Consider the following 25740-nt stretch of genomic DNA (forward strand, 5'->3'; position numbering starts at 1 on the left):
AATAAAAACTGGAGGAAGCAGGACAAAGCAAATATGGTAAATTGCCAAAACATAAGCAAAACAGCAGCAAGGATCAACATAGTACTCCAGACCAGGACAGGTAATCACCAGGAAAGGAATAAATGCTACCTGAGAATGATGAGCCTCAATTATCAATGTGGAGGACAACAAATCATCCAAAGAGAACAGGTGGAACAAAAAACTACCTGCACAAGGGAGAAAAAAACTTCAACCACCAGCTAAGGTGGTAAACAAGAAGCAAAGTTTCTAAGGGTCAAAGCCTAGCACATCTAGGCCAGATAGAAAAGGTACATCCAGGTTATAGCTGGAGACTTAGGTAGAACTGCCTAAACCCTTCTTATCAAAGAGAAGGGAGGTGCATAATAGGAAGGATGGACGTGACCTGATGGGCAAGAATAATCTTAAAGAGAAATGCATGGAACTGAGCAGAAAATTCAAATGGAACTCAAATGGAAAGAGGAAGAAGAAACCCTTAAAATGTAAAAAAAATGGTGTAGCAACTCTGAATAATTTTAAAGAGGGTGGGGTATATAAAAAGGGGGTAGGCAGGGGTGAAGGAATACTTTATCCCTTTTACTGCAGCCATCATATGAACTATGGTGGTGGCTTTGGGGGGTTTTACACACACACGCCGGTAGTGTGCGTTAATCTGACAAGCCAGCTTGACTTTTTGCCCCCTAAGTGATTTAAAATAAATGTAAAAAAAGATTAAAAAAATTAAAGTTACACCCAAGCAACCCCCCCCCCCCCCAATTCTAGGCTCATTATTCAAGATCAACTCTAAACTGATGACCTGTAGGGACTTTTAACACCTCCCGCCCAGAATAGCAGATTGATGGCCAGGCGGGGGCTCCATTGTACAAGCCAGACACGCATCACTGATCATGGTAAAGAGCCTATGATGTAGGCTCTTTACCACATGATCAGCCCTGTCCTATCACAGCTGATCACAGTGTGAATAGGAAGTGTCGGTTATCGGCATTCCTCTATTCACTGCTCACAGGGCACGAGTAGAGGAGAGCCGATTAACAGCTCTCCTGGCAGGGGGTTTGTGCTGATAATCAGTGCAGTGATTATCAGTGCAGCCCCATCAGCAATACCTGCCTCCCCCCCCCCCCCAGTGTTGCCCAACTGTGCCCACAAGTGATGCCCACCAGTGATGCCAATCAGTGCCCACCAATGGTACCAATCCACGGTCACCAGTGGTGTCAATCAGTGGCCATCAATGCTGTCTGTCAGTGCCCATCAGTGATGCCTGCCAGTGCCTCCTTATCAGTGTCGCCTATCAGTGCCCATTAGTGCAGTCCATCAGTACCACCTATCAGTGCCCCCCAGTGCTCATAAAGGCTGCCTATCAGTGCCACCAATCAGTGGCCATCAGTGCTGCCTAATAGTGCCCATCGCTTCTGCATATTAGTGCCACCTATCAGTGCTAATTAGTGCTGCATATCAGTGCCATCTATCAGTGCTAATTAGTGCTGCATATCAGTGCCATCTATCAGTGCTGCATATTAGTGCCTCCTCATCAGTGCCCATCAGTGCAGCCTATTAGTGCCCATCAGTGCAGCCTCATCAGCGCACATCAGTGGAGAAAAAGGAGGGGGGAGGGGGAAAGAAAAATTACTTATTTCCAATTTTTTTTTTCAAAATGTTCTTTTTTCATTTGTTAAGCAAAAAATAAACTCCATGGTGATTAACCACTTCAGCCCTGGAAGGATTTGCCCCCTTCCTGACCAGGCCATTTTTTGCGATTCGGCACTGTTTTGCTGACAATTTCACATTTGTGTGATGTTGTACCCAAACAAAATGTATGTCCTTTTTCTCCCACGAATAGAGCTTTCTTTTGGTGGTATCTGATCACCTCTGCAGTTTTTATTTTTTGCGCTATAAACAAAAAAAGAGCGACAATTTTGAAAAAACACAATATTTTGTAGTTTTTTTGCTATAATAAATATCCCAAATTTAAAAACAAACACATTTTTCCTCAGTTTAGGCCAATATGTATTCTTCTACATATTTCTGGTAAAAAATAAATAAAAATCGCAATAAGTGTATATTGATTGGTTTATGTAAAAGTTATAGCGTCTACAAACTAGGGGATAGATTTATGTGATTTTTATTTTTTCTTACTAGTAATGGCGGCGATCTGCAATTTTTATTGGGACTGCGATATTGCAGCGGTCAGATTGGACACTTTTGACACTATTTTGGGATCATTGACATTTATACAGCGTTTAGAGCTAAAAATAGCCATAGATCACTGTATAAATTACATTGGCCGCGAAGGGGTTAACACTAGGGGGCGATCAAGGTGGTTAACTGTGATCCATGGGTGTATTCTAACTGTGGGGGGGGGTGGGACTGACTAGGGGAGGAGAGAGATTGGTGTTCATACTTAGTATGGACACATAATCTGTCTCCTCTCCCCTGAGAGAACCGGAATTTGTGTGCCCACACACAGATCCCAGTTCTCACTCTGTCACGAGTGAGCGTGTGTGCCCGGCGGCAATTGTGCCTGCCAGGCACACGTACATATGGTTCGAGGACGTGTGCCTCCGGTGGCGAGCGTGCGCCTGCTGTCACGTCTTAGAGGAGCAACGTACAGCTACGGTGATTTGCCCAGCCAAGTCAACCTGCCGCTGGTCAGTATAACTGTTGCAGCTGGTCGGCTAGTGGTTAAATAAGAAAGCTCTTATCTGTCTCAAAAAAATTATAAAAAGTTTGTTTGGGTGCAGCATTGCATGATCATGCAATTGTCATTCAAAGTCTGACAGCGCTGAAAGCTGAAAATTGGCCTGAGCAGGAAGAGGGTGAATGTGCCCAGTATTGAAGTGGTTATAGAGAATTTATAGTTCACAAACCTCACCAAAGAGGATCAGCACAGATTCCTTATATGTGCTGTCCCCGTGCATACATAAGTAATTAATAATTATATTAATTATATTATAATAATTGTAATAATGTAATTAATAATAATATATATTATATTAATAATAATTAAATTATACAAAGCGGAAACATTTTGCATGTATATCAAAAATATAAAAACCTCATCTTTAGTAATCCAACACTGCACTGCAAATATCACAGAACACATCTCATGCACAGATAATGTAAATGGGCAAATATAAAGAAAACACTGTATGCACACGGTCATTGTGCTTAAAGCCCAGGATTAGGCAGAATGCACAATTTCTAAGCAATAACAGTTAGTTGCTTAGTCAATCAGCAACTGTGCTTGTGTATTTCATGTCGCAGACAAGCATGCCAGCAATAGTCACTTTTCATTAACCCCTTTGACTTAACTACAGATTTTTGAAAGGGAGTGAGGAGAGCGACTAATAACAGTGAAAAATCAAGGAATCTCTGTGTAACATCAGCCTTGCTATGACTGTACGGTTTAAAAGGAAGCAGAGTTTGACCATACTGCATCACACATGCAATAATCTAGCTAACCTATGCTTTTTCTTCCTCAGCACTAGAAATCTGTTTGAGGACTCTTTTGATGAGAGGCCAGGTCATTTATTTTCTGAACAGAGCAATAGAGTGGGAGAACAGGAAGTGCTTTTCCACTTACAACCCCATTTCCCAAAAAAAGCTGGGGCACTTTTTGGCAACCATAGGCGCCCCATCCTCCGGACTAAAGAGGAGAGGGACCTTCCAGGTTGTTATCAGCGCTCAGTTCAAAAGCCTGCATCTCTGAAGGCATAGGGGTGCATATGGAATGAGTAGCTTGCACATCTGGAAAGGCACTATCAATGCTGAAAGATTAATCCGGGTTTTAGAGTAACATATGCTCAGACTAGAATGGGACAACATTCCTCTCTCAAAACTCCACCATATTTACAGATTGTTGTTAAACAAAGAGAGGATGCTACACTGTGGCCCTGTCCCAACTTTTTTTGTAATTGGGACTGTACTTTGCCAGCTTTTTGTTGCCCCGTCCCAACTTTTTTTGAGACATGTTGCTTCCATCAATTTCAAAAGTTACCATATTTGTTTCCTAAAATTGTACATTTTCTCAGTTTAAACATTTTATATGTTATCTATTTTACATTATGAATAAAATATGGGTTTATAGGAGTTGCAGATTATTGCATTCTGTTTTATGTAGATTTTACACAGCATCACAACTTTTTTGGAATTGGGGTTGTAAAAATAATTTTTTTAATGGTATTTTTAAGCAAAAATTCTGATGAGCTTTAATCTAACACATACTGCTGGTATCAACTGGGCCTTAACTTAACTACCTATGGTGGTAACAATACTTTTAATTAGGAACAATTCCAAGTTAAGTAAAAATGAATGACATGTCTGAATGAATAATTGTCTGACATGTCACAATGTACAGCAACAATATAACTGCCAAAAAAGTTGCACCTTTCATCATTAAAAATCAAAATAAGGCAGAAGGAATCTTTTCCGCTGCCTTAACTCCCCCACTAATTTTTTTTTTTTGATTGAAACATTCTAACTTTGTAGCATGGCGCAAAGTTACAGGTAGCAGAAGAAGTCTGTTCCCTGCAACCTAGCATGTAGATAAAAAGTCCAGAATATAAAGCCTACTGTAAATGCACCTTGGATTTCTATGATTGTGAGTTAGGATTTTAGTCCAGGAAGTAAAGACAGGCTCTGGATGATTATAAACAAAGATGGTACCTGCCTTCTATGTAAAAGAGTAGTTGGAGACGTTGTCAGGAGTACTGTGATCCTAATGAGAGGTAAGAGATACTTGCAAGTGTCACATTATGATGTTGCATAGTATGTATGCAGGTATCAAAACATATCTGATGCTATATTAATAATGCATTTTGAATTGTAGTTCATGTTTTACATGCGTTATTAGCATTGAGACATTATATATACCAATTGGAGACTTTAAGACATTTGTGTAACTGAACCCCACAGTGATGTTATTTATTTTTTATTTTATTTTTTATTGAAAGTTTTTCAACACATATATAACATACAAACATACAAAAAGGTCCCAACAACCCCTGGCGATTAATTCACAGTATCTGCAGCATCAAGCCAACACCGCCACACCCTCTCAAATTTATTAGGACATCCTCTACTGAGATAAGTGGCTTTGTAGAACGGCAAAGCTTTATTAATTAAACCTTTCCAATAAGAAACCGTAGAAGGTTCAGGTTTCTTCCAACATAACAGGATAGCTTTACGTGCATAAAATAACGCCAGAGAGATCAGAGTCCTCTGCGCCTTTCGAGGTGCCAACTCCTCCACCAGTCCGAGAAAACATGTCACGACTGTGACTGGAATCGGCACCGAAAGTATTGATTGTATAACTTGTGTCACTCCCTTCCAGAACTCCTCTATCTGCGGGCACTGCCAAAACACATGATCAAAGTCAGTTCGGTCGGCTGTACAACGCCAGCACCCCCCGCACCCGTACCATAAATTCTGGCCAATCTGGCTGGGGTGTAGTATATTCTATACAGGATTTTAAACTGGATAAGTCTGTCTCTAGCCGATACTAGGGTCTGAAATGGGTAACCCCACATGTCATCCCAGTCCTCCCCTTCAAAGTCTGGTACCAAGGCACTCCAAACATCTCTACATTTTTGGACAGGCTTTGGCCTGTCAGGGAACAACATTCTGTACACAACGGAAAGAGGCTTTTTCAGAGAGAAAAGCGTGCTGCAACTGTAGGTAGTGAAAGAAATACCAATTTGGGAGATCATGTTTCACCTTAAGCTGATCAAACGTTAAAAGCTTCCTCTCTCCAACCACATGCTTCAGTTGTTTAATGCCTACTCTGGCCCATATCGCCGGGTCCGGAATTTCCCCAAAATGTGGCAATTTAGGATTAAACCATAGAGGAGTGTCAGGAGACCAACTCCCCTCCGGTTGTTTCATCAAGGCCTGCGCTTTTTCTCAGGCCCGTATCGTTGCCCGCATTGAGGCCGTCAGAGCTGGTGAAGCCCTTTGACCTCTATACACCAAATAGGACAGGCTCTCATATGAGCCCAAAAGGGCCGCCTCCAGTACATTTGCCGAATCCCCGTCCTCCCGTGTTAACCAGCGTCCGGCGACCATTTGCCCAGCTACATAATATTTAAAAAGATCCGGCAATGCCAAGTCACCTTGACCCCATGGCTCCTGCAAAACCCTGAGACTTATTCTGGGGTGCGCAGTGGCCCATATAAAGGAGCCAAAGAGACTATTAACCCTCCGGAAAAACGTAAAAAGTAAAGGAATACTGGCAGGACCTTCATTTTGAGCAAGTTAACCCTACCAATTAGGGACAACGGCAGATGCTTCCAGGCTTCCAACTGTACCTTAACCCTGGTCAGCAAAGGGAAGAGATTCAGAGACATATAGTCGCCCACTCTTGGTGAAACTCTCACTCCCAGGTACTTAAATTCCTGCACCCAAGCAATAGGAACCCTAGTGGTCGCCAGCTCTCGCGCCTCCCCGTCAATAGCCATCACGTTGGACTTCTCCCAATTGACCCGGAGCCCGGAGAACTCAGCAAATTTGTCGAGCACCCCAAACACCACCTCCAAGGACGGCCCTGTGTCCCTCAAGAAGAGGAGCATGTCATCCGCATAGAGCGCTATGCACTCCCTAATACCCCCCACCGCCAGTGCTCCTACCTCAGGTGATTGCCTCAGGGCTATAGCCAGTGGTTCTATTGCAAATGCAAACAAGAATGAGGATAGTGGACACCCCTGATGCGTGCCCCTACTGACGCTAAATTGGGGTGCCACAGTGATGTTATTAATATTCCAAGGCCATTGAGCAAATACTGAGCATGGGCACATTTTTTCCACCATTACCTTGTAAGCTAACAATCTTTAGGCTGGTCTCCAGTACATAACATGTTTTAGAGATCAAGTTTCATGAAATATATACTGTATGTTAAGAACCAATGGAATGTACAGTCATGGGCAAAAATATTGCCACCCATACATTTGTCAGATAATGCACCACTTCGCCCAGAAATTGTTGTCATTACAAATGTTTGGCATTCTCATGTTTACTTATTTTGTTTGTATTGGTATGACTCAAGTGGAGAAACAAAAAGCCAAATCTGTCACATTCCATGCAAAACTCCAAAAATGGACTGGACAAGATTATTGGCACCTTCAATTTAATATTTGGTAGCATACCCCTTGAAAAAAATAACTGAAATCAATTGCTTCCTGTAACCATCAATGAGTTTTACACCTCTCTAATGGAATTTTGGACCGCTCTTCTTGCTCCCAGTCTCTCAGATTGGAAGGGTTCCTTTCCCAAACTGCTGTTCTGAGATCTCTCCACAGGTGCTCTATGGGATTTAGATCTGGACACATTGCTGGCCAGTTCAGTACTCTCCAGCGTTTTGTCTGGGTGCTTTTTGACGTGTGCTTTGGATCATTGTCCCGCTGAAAGACCCATGACCTCTGACAGAGACCTAACCTTCTGACACTGGGCCCTACATTGCACCCCAGAATTCTTTGGTAGTCTTCAGATTTCATAATGCCATGCACACAGTTAGGACATCCAGTGCCTTTAGCAGAAAAGTAACCCCAAAACAACTATTTTTAACCGGTTGCTGGTATGATTTCTATATTACCAGCACCTGTTAATTGATACAGGTGAGTTTAATTACAAATTACAGGCGCATCACAAACTTGGAATGCAATTTTTTCTTTCTTCAATTTTGAGAAGGTGCCAATAATTTTGTCTAGTCCATTTTGGAGGTTTGCATGGAATGTGTCAGATTTGGCTTTTGTTTTTCCACATTTTTGTGTCATATCAATACAAAACTAAATAAATAAACATGAGAATGCCTAAACATTTGTAATTGCAACAATTTTCTGGGCGAAGTGGTGCATTATGTGACAGAAATGCAAGGGTGCCAATATTTTTGGACATGACTGTAGCTATTTACCTACGTAGCCTTGAGGAGAAGGGTTTAACTGAAGCTTCTGCACAAATGAAATGGTTAAATACTAGAGGCTGTGAGCTGTTTTGGAACTTTTGATTTAAATGTAATCTTAAAGAAAGAGCGTACAGAAGTCTGCTAAAAACAAGTAAGTTCCTGCATTCACACACTGCCAATTGATTTCAGAGGGTAGTATTGACACTGCCATAAATTATATACAAGTATACAAGAAAAAAACAAATCCATAGCTCACTAGCAAGATGGCTAACAAGTCTTATAAACCCACCTAGGTTGCTATGTGAGTAAATCAGCTCTATTCCCAAACTCTATTCATCATTTGAAATCTCCTGGTCAGAAAAGTGAAAAACACTTGAGTATAAATAGCAACATGACCTGGAGAAACTAAAGCAAATTAAGCTAGCTATTACATGGTAAGATAAGGCAAAATAAAGTCAATTCTACCTTTTTGCTGATTATTACACATTAATTATAGAAACATCCTTAATGTAAAGTGGATGAAAATTTAGGCACCTGAATGACACTTATTTTCACTGATTAGTACCCCCTATGAATAACTTCAATATTTAACAATGATTACTTCTGCATTAGCCTCTAACATAAGCACTATTTCAACGGTCAAAACCTAAAGGATGCCAAGCTTACAAAGCTATTACATTGATTTAATTCTAGTTTAAATCAATGAGCCTAGATTAATCTAAAGCATATTTTTTCAACCCAACACAACCATGAAATCAAAAAGAAAAATTATTAAATCTACGCTCCAGAAACTAAAAACAAGAGCACTACTGAACACTGATCTGAAATAATCAAATAAACAGGCCTACCTGTGCGTATAAAAGAAACTCAGTTGAAATGTGCACTGAACAGTCCCTAGGAGACTCAAGCTTCACCTTGCTAAATGTGTGGTACACTGCCATCAAGTAAAACAATTTCAAAGACTTCGCTGGTATGTGGTCTTTTTTTTTTTTTGTACTTGGCACAGTATGCCATGTCTAACTTGTTGTATTCACTGGATCACTTCACAACTGATTATATGTGGGGCAATGAAATGAAAGCTAGACAAACTACATGACAGCTAATAATTCAGAAGATATTGCTGAAAATGTGACAACGGGGTATGCACAAAAGCAACATCTCACCTGGTGGCATGTGTATGTTATAGATCAGTCTGCCAAATACTGAGTTTTCAGACTTTTTTTGTGACTTTATTCGTATTCTTTCTGTACGTCACATAGATGTAAACAACACACTGAAACAATTGCACATTCAACTACCTCTGCTTTAAATTAAACTAGCATAACAGCAACCTAGCATATATAGGCTCTTTTTGTAAACATATTTTTAGGGATGCCTAAAATAGATAACAGCATTAACTAGACACACCTTTTACATTCACAAAACCTGATTCAAAGTGGAAATCAAACACTTAAAGTGTTACTAAACTGTCATGGCCGGGGTACATAAAAATGTTCATAATTCATGAAACACTCAGCCAAGGAGTCGTCATATCAGGGGAGCATTTCCTTCCACCAGGGGAAAGGTTGATTGGATTATCCTCTCCAGTGGAGGGTGAAAATCCATATACAAGCCACTTTACACAAAACCAACTGACAATGGTGTTGTGAGATCCAAAGATCGAGGCCTTTGATCAAAGGAAATTTAGGGTAAATAGCCCCTTTGTTTCATAGGGTGAGATTGTCTCTTTAATAAGAACCTAGTGTTGACTCCGTTTTTTTTTCCAGAACAATGGTGTAGACACACAGTTAACCATACATCAAATTAGCAAAGTTTCAGCTCAGACAGAAACTGAAAGAAAAATATATATGTACATTAATTTATTATGTTCAATTTTGTAAGGATCAATGTATATGGAGTCATCCACCTATTGGACAAGGACTTGACACCATTTTTTTATGGTTAAAAGGGTGTGTTGTTTGATTCCATAAATCTTTGTCAACCTCAATATAGTTGTTTAAAAATTCTTATAGCCTGCAAAGTACACGAGATGGGAATAACATACAACCGGACATGAAGGCAAGCGATCACCACATTATCTTAACATGAAACATATTAAAATACATTTCATCATAATACTAGACATCGTATTCTGATTACACCTTTTCCATGATCACAGATGGGTGGGTGAGAATTAGGGCAGCCACACCTCCAATATTTCGAACCATCCAATCATGAGATGGTAAACATGAGGAAAGGGAGATAAACATCCAACAATTACATTGCACGCTACAAAAAGAGAAATACACATGATTGAGGATAATAAGTGACCACTCCCCATCTCGGACGTTGCTGTTAGGACGAATCAAATACACATACTTTCACTTTAAACAGTGGTGATATACCGACCATATACATTTTTATCAACTTTTTCTTCCCAAAATTATAGTAATCGTATTTTACTGTTTATATTTTAATCTCATCAAGTACTGTGTGAAGGGTAGTTTAGTATTTAATAATTATCCCACATGATTTGTCTTGCCGTGTGTTGAAGCCGTGTATGGGTGAAATTATGATCAACCTGTATTGCAACTAATTTGGCTACTGTGGTCCCAGGGAAAATATTTATTGCCCAATCCAATTGGGTGGCCCTGTTAAATTAAGACTTCTTTCAAATTGATAATATCTATCTGTTGGCTCTGCAAGACATAATTTCGGCCTTTCTTCTGGCTGGAGAAAGTCAGAAAATTGTCTTCCGAGCTGCAAGAGATATTGGGGGTTATTTACGAAAGACAAATCCACTTTGCACTGCAGTCGCTCTAAATCTAAGGGGTAGATCTAAAATGAGTGCAAGCTCTGCTGATTTTATCATCCAATCATGTGCAAGCTAAAATGCTGTTTCTTTATTTTCCTTGCATGTCCCCCTTGGATCTACAGCGACTTTACTTTCAAGTGCACTTGCAGTGCAAAGGGGATTTTCCTTTAGTAAATAACCCCCATTGTGTTTTTGAATTTAAGGTGCGGTTAACCATACCCTTTTTAACATATTCGATTGGGGCTACCCTAGGGTTATTTGTCAAATATTAACCACTTCCCGATCGACGCACGCCGATGTAAGTCGGCAGAAGGGCACGGACAGGCAAATGGGCGTACCTGTACATTCCTTTAAATTTGCCGCCATGCCATCTTGTGCGCACGCCGGTTGGGACCTCCATGATTTGTCTCACGGGGAGGAAGAACGGGGTGATACTAATTTAAACAAGCATCTCCCCATTCTGCCTAGTGACAGTGTCACTGATCTCTGCTCCCTGTTATCGGGAGCAGAGATCAGTGACGTGTCACACACAGCCACCACCCCTCACAGTTAGAAACACGCCCCATGACACACTTAACCCCTACACTGCCACCTAGTGGTTAACCCCTTCACGGCCAGTGTCATTCACACAGGAATCAGTGCATTTGTATAGCACTGATTGCTGTTTAACCCTTTCATGACTAAGCCTATTTTTGGCATATGGTGTTTACAAGTTAAAATCCATATTTTTTGCTAGAAAATTACTTGTAACCCCCAAACAATATATATATATTTTTTAGCAGAGACTCTAGAGAATAAAACGGCGATATTTTATGTCACACGGTATTTGCGCAGCTGTGTTTTAAACTCAACTTTTTGGGAAAAGGGACACTTTCATGAATTAAAAAAAAACGAAACAGTAAAATTAGCCCAATTTGTTACGCCGAGTAAATAGATACCAAACGTGTCACACTTTATAATTGCACGCACTCGTGGATTGACGACAAAGTACGGTACCTAAAAATCTCAAAAGGTGACGCTTTAATTTTTTTACGGTTACCAGGTTAGTGTTGCAGAGGAGGTCTAGTGCTAGAATTATTGCTCTTGCTCTGACAATCGCGGCAATACCTCACATGTGTGATTTGAACACCGTTTACATATGCGGATGTGACTTCCGTATGCGTTTTCTTTGCTTCGCGAGCTCGCAGGGACGACGGGCGCTTTAAAAAAAAACATTTATTTTTTTATTTTTTTTATTTGAAAATGAATAAATTGTTTTAAAAAAAAAAATTGATCACTTTTATTGCTGTCACAAGGAATGTAAAAATCCCTTGTGACAGTAATAGGTGGTGACAGGTACTCTTTATGGAGGGATCGGGGGTCTAAAAGACCCCCGATCCCTCCTTTACACTTCAATGTATTCAGATCGCCGAAAACGGCGATTCTGAATACCGTATATTTTTTAAAACCAGCGCCATTGGCAGCCGAGTAAACGGGAAGTGACGTGTTTACTATTAGGATACTGGAACGAAGCCAATTACGACTTCGTTCCAGTTCCTCCCCAGCAGCTGGAGGAATCGGAGCGTGAATCAGTGCTCCCGATCGAGCGGGAGCACCGTTAACAGCGGCGGGAGGCGGCGGGCGTCCCCTCCCGCTCCTCCGGCATAACAGCCGAGCAGCTTTTAGCCACTTTGGTTGTTATGGCTGGAAAGCCAATCGCCCGCTGAAATAAACGGTATCGGGATGATGCCTGCAGGTGCGGGCATCATCCCGGTATACCCCCGGAATCCAAGTACGCACATCTGCGTACGCTCGGCAGGAAGGGGATAAATGACCCCAAAAATGTGTCAAAAATGTCCGATGCGTGTGCCATAATGTCGCAGTCACAATAAAAATCGCTGATCACCTCCATTACTAGTAAAAAAAAAAATATTAATAAAAATGCCATAAAACTATCCCCTTTTTTGTAAACGCTATAACTTTTGCGCAAACCAAACGCTTATTGCGTTTTTTTTTTACCAAAAATATGTAGAATAATATGTATCAGCCTAAACTGAGGAAAAAAACTTTTTTTATATATATTTTTGGGGATATTTATTATAGCAAAATGTAAAAAATAATGTGTTTTTTTAAAAATTGTTGCTCTTTTTTGTTTATAGCGCAAAAAAAAAAAACACAGGGGTGATCAAATACCACCAAAAGAAAGCTCTATTTGTGGGGAACAAAGGATGTCAATTTTGTTCGGGAGCCATGACGCACAACTGCGTAATTGTCAGTTAAAGCAACGAAGTGTCGAATCGCAAAAAGTGCTCTGGTCTTTGGCCAGCAAAATGGTCCGGGGCTTAAGTGGTTAAGGAAAATAGTTTTATCGTTGTGCTGATGTCTTTGGTAATGCGTATGAAATATTAATCACCAGAAATTCTGGTTTTGTATTAAATTGTATAATTATACTTGTAAATTAATAAAATGCATTTACTTATTAATTTAATTGGGAGATATTTATACATTGGTAAGAATACCCCATAGTTTAACAAACTCAGGAAATGATTGTGGTAGGTTACTGATTGTCTGAACAAAGTAAAATTTTTTTAGTAATTGCCGTAACTGGCTGGAGGCACTGTAAGTCCACTGTACTTATATTCAGACACTACCATTTTATTTATAATTTATCACTCGCCAAAACACTAAGTTCTATTTAATTTAAATTTCCCATATTTATTATTATTAAAATTCCATACCACACTCACAACAAAACCCACAACAGTAAAAGCAGTCTGTATATGCATGCTGGTTATACACACACTATGGAACCTAAGGGGTTAATCCTCTTCACTGTGTAAAAAGGCTATTTGATCCTGTCTAGACACTAGCCACTAATAGAAGTCACAAGATATACACAAGATGCTATATGCTGCTGATGAGAAAAGGTATTTAGCATATTTATATTTATTATTGTATTTATATTTACTCAACTAATTGTATTTCCATGTTCTGTGTCCTGTGGGAGACCAGATACAGTGAATGCAGGCTCCTGGGTTTAGTAAGACTTTAAATGCATGGTTGAAATATAAAAATGTTTACCATTTTATCATAATTTTTACAATTTACAATTGTAACGCATTCTTGGGACGCATTCGTGTGGTATCCACACAAACATCCACTAGATGGGAAAAAAAGCCAGTGTGAACAGTTATTTTTTTTAAACATAAAATACTGCTTTAAGGACTGACTTACTAATTATATATACAGTATCTCAAAAAAGTGAGTACACCCCTTACATTTTTAAAAATATTTTATTATGTCTTTCCATGTGACAACACTGAAAGAATCACACTTTACTACAATGTAGAGTAGTGAGTGTACAGCTTGTATAACAGTGTAAATTTACTGTCCCCTCAAAATAACTCAACACACAGCCATTCATGTCTAAACCGCTGGCAACAAAAGTGAGTACACCCCTAAATGAAAATGACCAAATTGGGCTAAATTGTCAATATTTTGTGTGGTCACGTATATTTTACAGTACTGTCTTAACCCTCTTGGGTATGGAGTTCACCAGAGCTTCACAGGTTGCCACTGGAGTCCTCTTCCACTCCTCCATGACAACATCACGGAGCTGGTGGATGTAAGAGACTTTGCGCTCCTCCACTTTCCGTTTGAGGATGCCCCACAGATGCTCAATAGGGTTTAGGTCTTAGGGCTTGGCCAGTCCATCACCTTTAGCCTCAGCTTCTTTAGCAAGGCAGTGGATGTCTTGGAGGTGTGTTTGGGGTTGTTGTCATGTTGGAATACTGCCCTGCCGCCCAGTCTCCAAAGGGAGGGGATCATGCTCTGCTTCAGTATGTCACAGTACATGTTGGCATTCATGGTTCCCTCAATGAACTGTAGCACCCCAGTGCCAACAGCACGACATGACAGTCCCACCATAATGCTTGACTGTAGGCAAGACACACTTGTCTTTGTACTCCTTACCTGGTTGCCGCCACACACGCTTGACACCATCTGAACCAAAGAAGTTTATCTTGGTCTCATCAGACCACAGTACATGGTTCCAATAATCCATGTCCTTAGTCTGCTTGTCCTCAGCAAACTGTTTGCAGGTTTTCTTGTGCAGCATCTTTACAAGGGGCTTCCTTCTGGGAGGACAGCCATGCAGACCAATTTGATGCAGTGTGAGCCATATGGTCTGAGCACTGACAAGCTGACCCCCACCCATTTAACCTCTGCAGCAATGCTGGCAGCACTCATATGCCTATTTTCCAAAGACAACATCTGTATATGACGCTGAGCATGTGCACTCAATTTCTTTGGTTGACCATGGTAAGGCCTGTTCTGAGTGGAACCTGTCCTGGTAAACTGCTGTGTGGTCTTAGCCACTGTGCTGCAGCTCAGTTTCAGGGTCTTGGAAATCTTCTTATAACCTAGGCCATCTTTATGTAGAGCAACAATTCTTTTTTTCAGATCCTCAGAGAGTTCTTTGCCATGAGCTTCCAGTGACCAGTTGAACTTCCAGTGACCAGTATGAGAGAGTAATGCCCTACACACAATCGGACTTTCAGATGGAAAATGTGCAATTGGAGCTTGTTGTCGGAAATTTTGACTGTGTGTAGGCTCAATCAGACTTTTTCCATTGGAATTTCCAACACACAAAGTTTGAGAGCTGGATCTAAAATTTTCTGACAACAAAATCCATTCACGTAAATTCTGATCGTGTGTAGACAATTCAGACACACAAAGTGCCACGCATGCTCGGAATCAAGCAGAAGAGCAGCACTAGCTATTGAACTTAATTTTTCTTGGCTCGTCGTAGGTGTTGTACACGTTCTTGATGGTCGGAATTTCCGACTAACTTTGTGTGACCATGTGTATGCAAGACAAGATTGAGCCAACATCTGTCAGAAAAAATCAGATGGATTTTTTTGCCGGAATGTCCGATCGTGTTTGCAGGGCACCAAATTTAACACACCTGCTCCCCAGTCACACCTGAGACCTTGTAACACTAATGAGTCAAATGACACCGGGGAGGGAAAATGGCTAACTGGGCCCAATTTGGACATTTTCACTTAGGGGTGTACTCACTTTTGTTGCCAGCCACACTGTTGAACAAGCTGTACACTCATTTACAAAAATGTGAGGGGTCTACTCCCTTTTGTGAGATACTGTAGATATTTTTTTTCTTTAACACATAATCAGAACATGGATCATTAGGATATTTTTATTCATAAAACAAAGAATCCAGGAATGATCTTTACTGCATACTAATATTCGTCCAGCTTAGCACAAAAGAAGTATTTCACATAAAGGAGGGGTCACTAGGGAAAATGAATCACTGGAGTAATCAGCGCTTCTACAGTGATAGCCAGATTTTTCTGTAGTTCTGCTTTAAAGTGAGCTTGCAACTGGCCATTCAAGCATTTACAGATACTGTAAGTTAAAGAGGAGGTCCAGCCCTTTACAAATACTGTAGCTGTTGACTTTTAATATTAGGACAATTACCTGTGCCAGCGATGTCAGCACCCCAGCCGATGTTTCCATCGGCTCTCGGGTGCTTCTACCATCATTGCCTGTAAGGGAAACTGGCAGTGAAGCCTTGTGGCTTCAAAGCTGGTTACCTACTGCACATGCGAGAGCTCACTCCGCTTTGTGAATGGCCTAGCGGGGGAAGGAGGAGGGGGCCAAATTTCTGGGGGCCCTCCTGCATCCCCCTGCAGCCAAGGAAGTGAGGATGGGTACCTGTCAAAACTGGGTACCCCGTCCCTGAAAGGTGCCAAATGTGGCAACGGAGGGGGGGAAGGAGCAGATAAGCGGAGCGTCCCCTTTTGGGTGGAACTCCTCTTTAATAATACAAGCAGAACATGAGACTTACAGCGGTATTAAAGTCAAAATATAAAATGTAATATATTGCAGCTAACCAATCATTAGATGTGAGCGCTGCATTCGTTTTCTCTTTTTCCCCTCTATTCTCACCTGGTGAACTGATCAGTACCACACCACCAGTATTAGAGTGCCTCAACTCTGGATGAAGGAGCACAAGTACCCCCTTGGGGCGGTACCACTGTTAACCTGGGGGGAGTGTTAATTGCATCAGCTGATTTTCCTACACTAAGAAACTGAAGCTGAACTCCAGCTAACACATTATACACAGTTACAGCAAACAGGGTTTTTCCTGTAAGAAAAGTTTTACATAAATATATAAAAGCTGATCATTGTAAGAACCCCTATCAGTGGTAAATAGTTTGCCTCAACCATGTAACTTCTATAGCTGCAGGACACCTCGTTCTGTTGAAAACCAACAGACTTACTAGACCGATTGACAGGTGGAAATAATGGAAAGAAAACCTAAAAATTAAAACGAATGCAGCCATCACATCTGAGAATTGGTAAGCTTCAATATAATAAATGTTTAATTTGGGGTTTAATACCACTTTAAAACAAATCATTTCAAAATTTCAAAGAAGCAGCACTGAAATCATCCAAGCAGTTTGTTTCAGAACAACTATCCCTGCTTCCCCTCCCTTCAGAAACTCTGCACCTTTCTAGCCATCTAATCTCTACTATTAACAAAAAGTGGTGGGCTAAGTAAGCAGGGTGAGCTGAGCTGCTGAGAAAATGACTTTGATGACTTTGGTGTTTCTATTCTGAACTCTGAACATGAATTGCTCCATAGTATCTGCAACTGCAGAGGTGATTGTTTTAAAGCATATTAACTGCTACTTAAGAATATGTAAATACTTAAATTGCCATAGTTGACCACAGATAAACGTTAAAGGATTTTTGTGTTCTGTAGTAACTAAAAAAGAATTGAAGATTAGCCACAGGGAAAGGGCTTTGTATTTGACAAAGCCTCAATCAAACTCCCTGCTTAAAGTGTTATTAACCCTTTTGGTGCCAGGTCCATAAATCTGCAGCCACCGAAATTGTGTGTGAAACTGACAGGAGACTCTTGCCTGACAGGGGAAAACATTCGGACACGCACTCAGTATCAGTGCTCCCCCGCACTGCCACACCCCGCCATGCTTATTGGGTTCCGCTTGCCCATCTGCCAGCCTGGGAGAGAGATGGCGGGTGCCTGCAGCAGGAGGGGAAGGAGAAGAGCGGACACACATCTGCTCTCCTTGCCTTCTTGTGACCTGGAAAGTGACGTCTCTGACGTCACTTCCGAGTCAAGCTCTTGGTGTTCCCAGCTAGCTTAGCCGAGAAAAGATGTTTTGCAACGTGATCTGCAATTTTGCTGAAATTTTGCATTCACTAGACCTTTGCGGTAATAATGTGTGACATAAAAAATTGGAACTTCCACTATTGTATTCTCTAGGGTGTCTGCTTTCAGGAAATATAAAATGTTTGTGGGTTTTGTTTAATCTTTAGGCCAAATTTTTTTTTTAAACGTGTGCAGAAAAAATGCAAAAACCACTCTGGCAACGAAAAGGTTAAACTTTGGATTTTTTTTATCTCAAAATGCTTTTCTCCCTGGATCCTGGTCTCAGGGGGCTCCATCACCTTACAGGGTTCCATGGAGCCACCTTTGTGTGCAGGCTCCTGGCAGAGGGTAGTTGGGTGGCAAACTATTCCCCCTACCTCCTAAGTGCGCCTAACTTGGTCTCTTCTAAACAGTGCTTGAATTGTCTCTTATAAACAGTGGTTGAATTTCTCATGATGAGAATGTATTAACAATGGCATAAACAGCACTTTTCTTAACATTTTACAGCACTAAGAATCAGTCTTTCTGGCTTTGTAACTCATTTAGATTGCTGTAGAGCAAACTGCACTGCTATGACTTACATTATATGCAACCTCTAAGAATAATTTCTATTTGCTCCCTTTGGTCTGTTAAATATACCATTGTTATATCCTTTCGATAAGTGTAAGAAAATAAATACCTGTTGACCCTGCAAAAAATATTCTGGCCTGACAATGTTCTGTGCTTGTTGCCTCTGCTGACAGTAATTAAATATTGGTATCTCCATGGACTACAGGAAGTGTTACTGGCAGAAACACCAGGTAAAAAATAAAGGGGAAGAAGTCTGGAAAAGAATCTGATTACAACAGCCATATCTAGAGACTAAGGCTGGGTTCACACCATCTGTGGGACGACTCACAGTAGGGAGTCCGGTGCTTCCCTGTTCAACATTTCAGGTCCGAATTAGGTCAGAATTTTGGTCTGAATTCGGACCTGAAATGGAGCCAAAGATGCACAGGACGTTTCTGCAGTACACTCTACGGCTGCCCTGGATATGTGTGAACCGACTCCATTGAGAGCAGGTCACACTCTCCTGTTATGCGAACTGGATGCAGGGCAACCCACCAGGGCCGAAACTATGGGGGGGCAGTGCCCCAGGTGACGCAGCACAGGTGACACCCCCACCTGCACTGGGAACCGCTGCTCTAAGGGTGTAACTGCCGCCAATCAAGTGTAATGGACAGGCAGGTCTCCCTCCTAGTGCCCAGACTATGTCTTTTCTGCGTGAGGCATCTCAGAGAAGGGGAGGTTTTAAAGAAGGCCTTGGACTAGAGTGGGGAGTGCAGGAGAGGCCCTGGACTGGGTGGGAGGTGCAGGGGAGGCCCTGGACAGGAGAGGTTCTGAGGAGGCCCTAGACTGGGGGGTGCAGAGGAGGTCCTGGGCTGGGGGGTGCAGTGAAGGCCCTGGGCTGAGGAGATGCAGAGGTGGCCCCAATCTGGGGGTGTTAGAGGAGGCCCTGGACTGGAGGATGTAGTGGAGGCCCTGGACTGATGGGGGTTGTGGAGGAGGCCTTTGGCTGTAGAGTGTGGAGGAGGCCCTGGGCTTGGGGGTGCAGTGGAGGCCCTTAACTTGGGGTGGGCTGTAATGGAGGCCTTTGACTAGGAGAGGAGTGCAGAGGAGGCCCTGGACTAGGGGGTGGGTGCAGAGGAGGCCATTGACTAGGAAATGGTGGTTGGTGTGGCAAAGGCCCCTGGATAGGGGGTGGTACAAGAAAGATTCTGGACTAGGTGAGGGGTGCCTGGAGGTTCCAGATTAGGAGAGGGGGAGTCTGGAGATCCTGGACTAGGGCATTGGGTGTCTGGAGGCTCTGGACTATGAGAGGGGGGTCGTGGAAGCCCTCTGGACTAGGAAAGAGGATGCCTGAAGGACCTTCCAGCTTCAGGGAGAAAGAGCCTGGATTTAAAGCCTGGGCTGAGGAAGAGCCTGCTGGGCCCTGGAGGGTGAGTTCACAACATAAATGGGGGCATTTATCAATTGTCGCAAGCAATACAAAAACAGGAGAAGAGATACAGGTCGTGTTATAGATTGATTAAAGGAGAAGTTTAGCCAAAGCCTGTTTGGTTGTACTTCTCCTGTTGATCACATCAGTGCAGATTGTTTTGCACTCCTGTGACCCATTTTCAGCTGACAGTTGGCTTAAGCCTGCTCTCGGCTGTTGTCACAGAGACGGTCCAGGCTGGAGAAAGATTGCAACCATATGATTGGGATGTGCTCACAGGCCTGGGCTGGCACCCAGCTCAGCCTCTCAGTGAGCCGCTGAGTGTCTGAGCCTGCCACTTCTGCCCCCTCCACAGCCCAGTGTTTAAGTAAGCTCCGGAGGGGAGGGCAGAGCAGAGCCAGATACTGACAGCCACCATCTCTGTGCTCAGGGAGCTCTGAGAACTGAGTGACCGGCTGTTTGATTACTCTGTTCTCAGCCTTAGAGCCGGCAGGGGACAGATGCAGCATCTAGGTAAGTATGATTTATAAATAAAATGCCCATACTTCTCCTTTAATTACCAGACATCTCCTCTTTCCTGCTATTTGGCCCACATGACAATTAGGCCTCATTCACATGGAGCATATGTGTCCATGCCCAGTGTGATGGTTGTGTACGGCGTGGGGATGCACGCTGTTCTGTGCATCCCTGTGCAAGCAGTCCAGTCAAAGTCAAGTTATAGATGAAGCTCTCTGGTGGATGCAGATGCAGCAAAAAGTGGCACAGCATACAAGACCTGTCTCAGCACCTGTCTGGATTCACACGTATGCCCTTTTAGTGCTTTTTTCATTTTGCAGATTTACACTACAGTCCATTTAACATGGTTTCCTATGGAACCCATTCTATGGTGCAAATCTGCAAAATGCAAAAAGCACTAAAAATGCATAGATGTGAATCCAGCCTTAATGACATTTATCAAAACTAGAGCAGACATAATTTGGAACAACTGTGCATGGCAACCAATCAGCTCATAGCTTTCATTTTTAAAGTTGAGCAAGCTGAAAATAGAAATTGATTGGTTGTCATGTGCAGCTGTTCCAAATTCTGACACCACCAGTTTTGATAAATTCCCCTCACTGTGTTTTACATGTCTTACTCCTGACTACTGCATAAGTCCTTCTAAGTACAGCACATTCTTTATTAAAGTGTTGTAAAGGCACACATTCTACCGTATGCATGAAGGTAAAAAAATATTCTTTGTGTAGCAGCCCCCCAGCCCCACCTAATACTTACCTGTGCCCCCTCTTGATCCAGCGATGTCCCAGAGAGCCTTGGCTGTCTGGGGGCTCACACTCCTGATTGTTTTTTGGCAGCAGCGGGAGCCATTGGCTCACACTGCTGTCAATCACAGCCAGTGAGCCAATCAGAAGATGGAGGGAGTGGAGTCGAGCCATGGCTCATTGTGTGAATAGACACACAGAGCCGCAGCTCAGGAGCATGCCTGCTTGGGTGCTCCTATAGCAAGCTGATTGCTGTGGGGGCACCCAGAAAGAGGGAGAGACCAGGGGTTCTTGGCAAGGGACCCATGAAGAGGAGGATCCAGGCTGCTCTGTGCAAAACCATTACACAGAGCAGGTAAGTATAGCATGTTTATTATTTAGAAAAAATAAAAAGTCTTTAACCACTACAATACAGGGCACTTTCGCCCCCTCCTTCCCAGCCCAATTTTCAGCTTTCATCGCTCTAGCGCTTTCAGTGACAATTGCGCGGTCATGCTACACTGTACCCAAATGAAATTTTTATCATTTTGTTCGCACAAATAGAGCTTTATTTTGGTGGTATTTATTCACGACTCAGTTTTTTATTTTTTGCGATATAAGCGCAAAAAAGCGGAAATTTGGAAAAAAAACAATATTTTTATTGTTCTATTTTAATAGAAATCCAATAAAATCAAATTTTGTCATAAATTTAAGCCAAAATGTATTCTGCTACATGTTTTTGGTAAAAAAAATTCTGTTAAGTGTATAATAATTGGTTTGTGTGATCACGGACATATGTACGCAAATGATCATGTACATATGTGTGCAGGTGATCACGTATATACGTGTGCAGATAATCATTGGAACATGTGATTTTAGTGGGACATATGTGGGGGACATGTTTTTATTATTTGGGGACATGTATGTTTTGGGGACATGTATGTTTTGGGGACATATGTGGGGACTGTGTTTATACTGTGTGGTGTGTTGTGTATTACACTAGACTGGTGATCAGTGAGTAAAAAGCTGTAAAAAACAGCTCATACTCACTGATCATCAGCCGGCTGCAGCGATCTGCTCTCCTCTCCTCAGCGATGACTTCTGTGTGAGGAGAGGAGGAGCCGATTGCCTAGCAACCGGCTGTTTGTTTACATCACATGATGGCCGTGATTGGACACGGCCGTCATGTGATCAGGAGGGCCAATCAGAGAGCCCTCCTGCCGATCTGAGATGCGCCATGTCTGGGTGACACGGGCGCATCGGGATCGCGCTGCTGCGCGGGCACGCGCGCGCGATCCCGCTCCTTCTGATGGACGTTCCTGAACGTCCTATCAGAAGTAGACGGCTCCCACCCGGCCGTATATGTGCATTGGCCGGGTGGGAAGTGGTTAATATCACTTTAAGGTTAGCTGTGTGTAGTAAAAAATATGCAATAGAACAGTTTTTATTTTATTACAATGAGTGTACTGAGGTTTGTACTGTCTTTTACATACTTGCTTGTTGCCCTTTTACGCCCCTCCCGGTGTTGATGCTATCAGACCACACCCACAGTTTTGGCGCCGCTATATTGCCAGATATCATTTTTCTTCAGGGGGTGGTGGGTTGCAAAAAAAATGTCCAGCCTTGGGTGCCAGATGTGCTAGCTACGCCACTGAAAACCACATCCAATTCACATAAGTGTGAACCCAGCCTTATGCTGCAATATATAAAATTTTAGTTTTTTGGTGTAGATATGTTTGTCAGTCAGATTCAACTATTTAATATCAATTAATAAAGTATAACTAGAGGCAAAACTTTTTTTTTTCTGTGATAAAGTGTAGAGGGATTAGAACACCTGTCCGTTTTTATTGCTATCTGTGCTCCCGTTAAGGAGATCCACCCTCTCAATTTTTCCTGTTTACCGTTATCATTGATACTGAAAGTTAAAGTGGTAGTAAACTCCGCTTTGTGATTTTTACAGATAGGTAAGCTTATAATAAAGCTTATCTGTAGGTAAAATGAATATCTCCTAAACGTGCACTTTATAAGAGATATTCACTTGTTTGGCCATTCCTTCAGAGCTCTGTGCTGCAGCTCGACCATTCAAGTGGCCAGAGCCCGTGATCCCCGAAGGAAGACGGGGCGAAAATGGAAACCCCATAAGTGGTGCCAGTGCACCGCTGGAGGGCTTCGTTTCCAGATAAGTCCTTCATAAAGTCCTTCAAAACTAGCACCAATTAACAATATATTTTTCTTCTCGCATCCCAAATTATGGGATGACACTAGAACACATTATGGGATGACACTAGAACAGTAATAGAAGGGAAATCTTCCAATGGGGACACTAGTTCTGGTGACCCTGGTGACACCTGGATTCCCTCACTTTGGAGGGATTTCCTCTCACTTTCTAATTTGGCTATGGGACAAAAAGTGAAGGTAAATCTCCCCAATGGGACACAGATAGCAAAAAAAAAAATAAGATGGGGTTATAACCCTCCCTTACTCTATTCAAAATGAAAAAAACACTTTAGTAGTTTGTCACTGCTCGGTGATGTATAATGCATCAGCATAATCCTAAACTACGTACATAATTAGAGACCACCCACTAGAGAAAGTAACAACAAGATGACTGATTGTATTTGGTAGGACAATGTATAGTACAGTGAAACAGAAGTGTAGAAGACCATTCCACAGAGGGAAAATGTCTTTCTAGGTACTGCATGTATAAGAATAAAGCTAGAGAGCTTTTTGGAAAGACTGCACAGCATAAGAAAGCAGCTGCTACTAATATTTCTGCCTATATTTAGACTAAAATGTCTTCTTATAATCAACATCCATGTAAATGTTTAACTGCAGGAGATAAATGCCTCCTCTGCTGTTAAAACTATCTTGTGTTACTGAACAGTAGAATACAGGCCCTGCTACATCTTGTATAACACACTTACACTCATACATTTTGAATGTGATCTATTTTTACCTACTTGATCTGTTTTATTTCTTGGCAGCTCTTAAGCAGGAGAAGAGAGCATCTCTCTGTGTGTCATAAAACACTGGCTTGTAGCCTTTTACAGGTTTAAGACTGCAATCTTTGCTCTTTTTTCTAACAGAGTTAAAGTACAAAAGGATTATTCTCATTGTTACTATGTTTCCTACAATGGTTACCACTGAGAAATGGCCAAAAGCTGCAGCCACAGAAGGTTGGACTTCTGACTGGTAACATTTTGAAATGAACAATTGGGCCACAGAGGCTTGGTGCCAAAAAGCCCAGGAAAATCCTGGATGATTTGGAGCTTGTCACAAAGATGGCAGAACAATGTCATAGGACAGCTTTGTCAGGTCACCTGATTACAGGTGACAGATGCACACCGTCAGAGTCAGGAGTGCACCGCTAAGGTAGTGGACCCTATGGCTGACTGCTGAGGATGGGACTCTGAGTGGTTCAGGAAGACAGGTCCACTGGAGCGCCAACACGGATCCCACTGGGAGCTAGAGAATAAGATTCTCCAGAGCGTGGAGTCTAAGAGCCATCAGGTGTTCACTAGAGCCTCTAGTGGTGAGGATGTACTGTGCTACAACTGGCTCCAGGTCGTGGCCCCCAGGGTCTCCCAGCTCAAGCTCATGGTATGCTACAGGAGGATGGAGAGGAAGCAGCAGCCCAGGACAACAAGGGATAGTAAGGAGATAAGCCAAAGTTCTGGGCAACTAGCAGACAAGGATAGACAGAGAACACGCCAAAAGTTCAGGGTCCCAAGCAGGCAGGGATAGTCAAGAACAAGTCATGATCGGTAACAGAGACAGACACAGAGCACACGGTAAGCAGAGAAGAGGAAACCAAACACACAATATTGCTCAGCAAAGCAAGCTTGGAGAACACAGTGTTTTATATTGGGTCCTGTTGAGGCTGGGGTGGAGCTACACTGAGGGAAGATTACTTAACCATGCAGGTGTGAGAGTGCAAGCCCTAAGGCTGATACACAGACCAGATAAGATACTTTGATGGCAAGACTCTCCAGGAGAATACCCCTGATGAGTTCAAAGGGTGCTTTCTACAAGGCAGATAGAACCAAATGAAGGTCCTGCAGAAGTGAAGGATGCCGCATGGGGCGACTGATACAAGAAACAACTCAAAAAAAGTTTTTTTTACAAAGGAATGCAAAGCCTTTTAAAGAGGATGAATAAGGCCAATATGTGACCTTTAAGGAAGCTCAGAGCAAAGTTCTAGTCACGGACTGTTTACAGGAAGGCCAGAATGCAAAACACAAAGTAATTCATGGAACCGTGTTCACACCAGGCCAAACAAGATTTCTAGGTGCGACAATAGATCTTCCTGAAAGTGTTTTTTTTTTTCTTTTAGCAAGGTTGGAATCACAGACTCAGAACCCCCCCCCCCCCCCCCCCCACCCCATCCTTTCAATCCTAGGTTTCAACTGCCATTCTGTTAAAACGAGAGACTGTGAAGCAAAATGTAATAGTGGGCCTTGAGACAAAAAATCTAATTTGTTGGAAAAGAGGCCAGGATTTGCCTGCTAGTAGTCTGAATATGACTGTGTAACATGTTCTTCTGGGCCAAGTTGGTACAATTAGAATCACCAATTTTTCTGTTTTTTTCTATTTAGTGGAGCAGGCAAGGCAGAATTTGGAGTGGAGTGGAGGGTAGGCAAAAAA

General features: G+C 42.3%; 1 protein-coding gene across 6 annotated transcripts in view; it reads right to left on the reverse strand.

The window, feature by feature from the left end:
• Positions 1 to 25740, reverse strand: part of RIMS1 (regulating synaptic membrane exocytosis 1) — a 460575-nt gene that overhangs the window by 73678 nt on the left and 361157 nt on the right. Inside the window, exon 1 of one of the 6 annotated variants that reach the window (XM_077487394.1) lies at positions 8758 to 8778. The exons of the other annotated variants lie outside the window; for them this stretch is intronic. The gene's annotated coding sequence lies outside the window, so the exon portion shown is untranslated. Of the gene's footprint in view, positions 1 to 8757; positions 8779 to 25740 lie in introns of those variants that run through there. 6 annotated transcript variants of the gene reach the window in all.

Source organism: Lithobates pipiens, unplaced genomic scaffold, assembly GCF_037356315.1.
Source record: "Lithobates pipiens isolate NorthernLeopardFrog02 unplaced genomic scaffold, aLitPip1_a1.2 Scaffold_18, whole genome shotgun sequence".
NCBI lineage: Eukaryota > Metazoa > Chordata > Amphibia > Anura > Ranidae > Lithobates > Lithobates pipiens.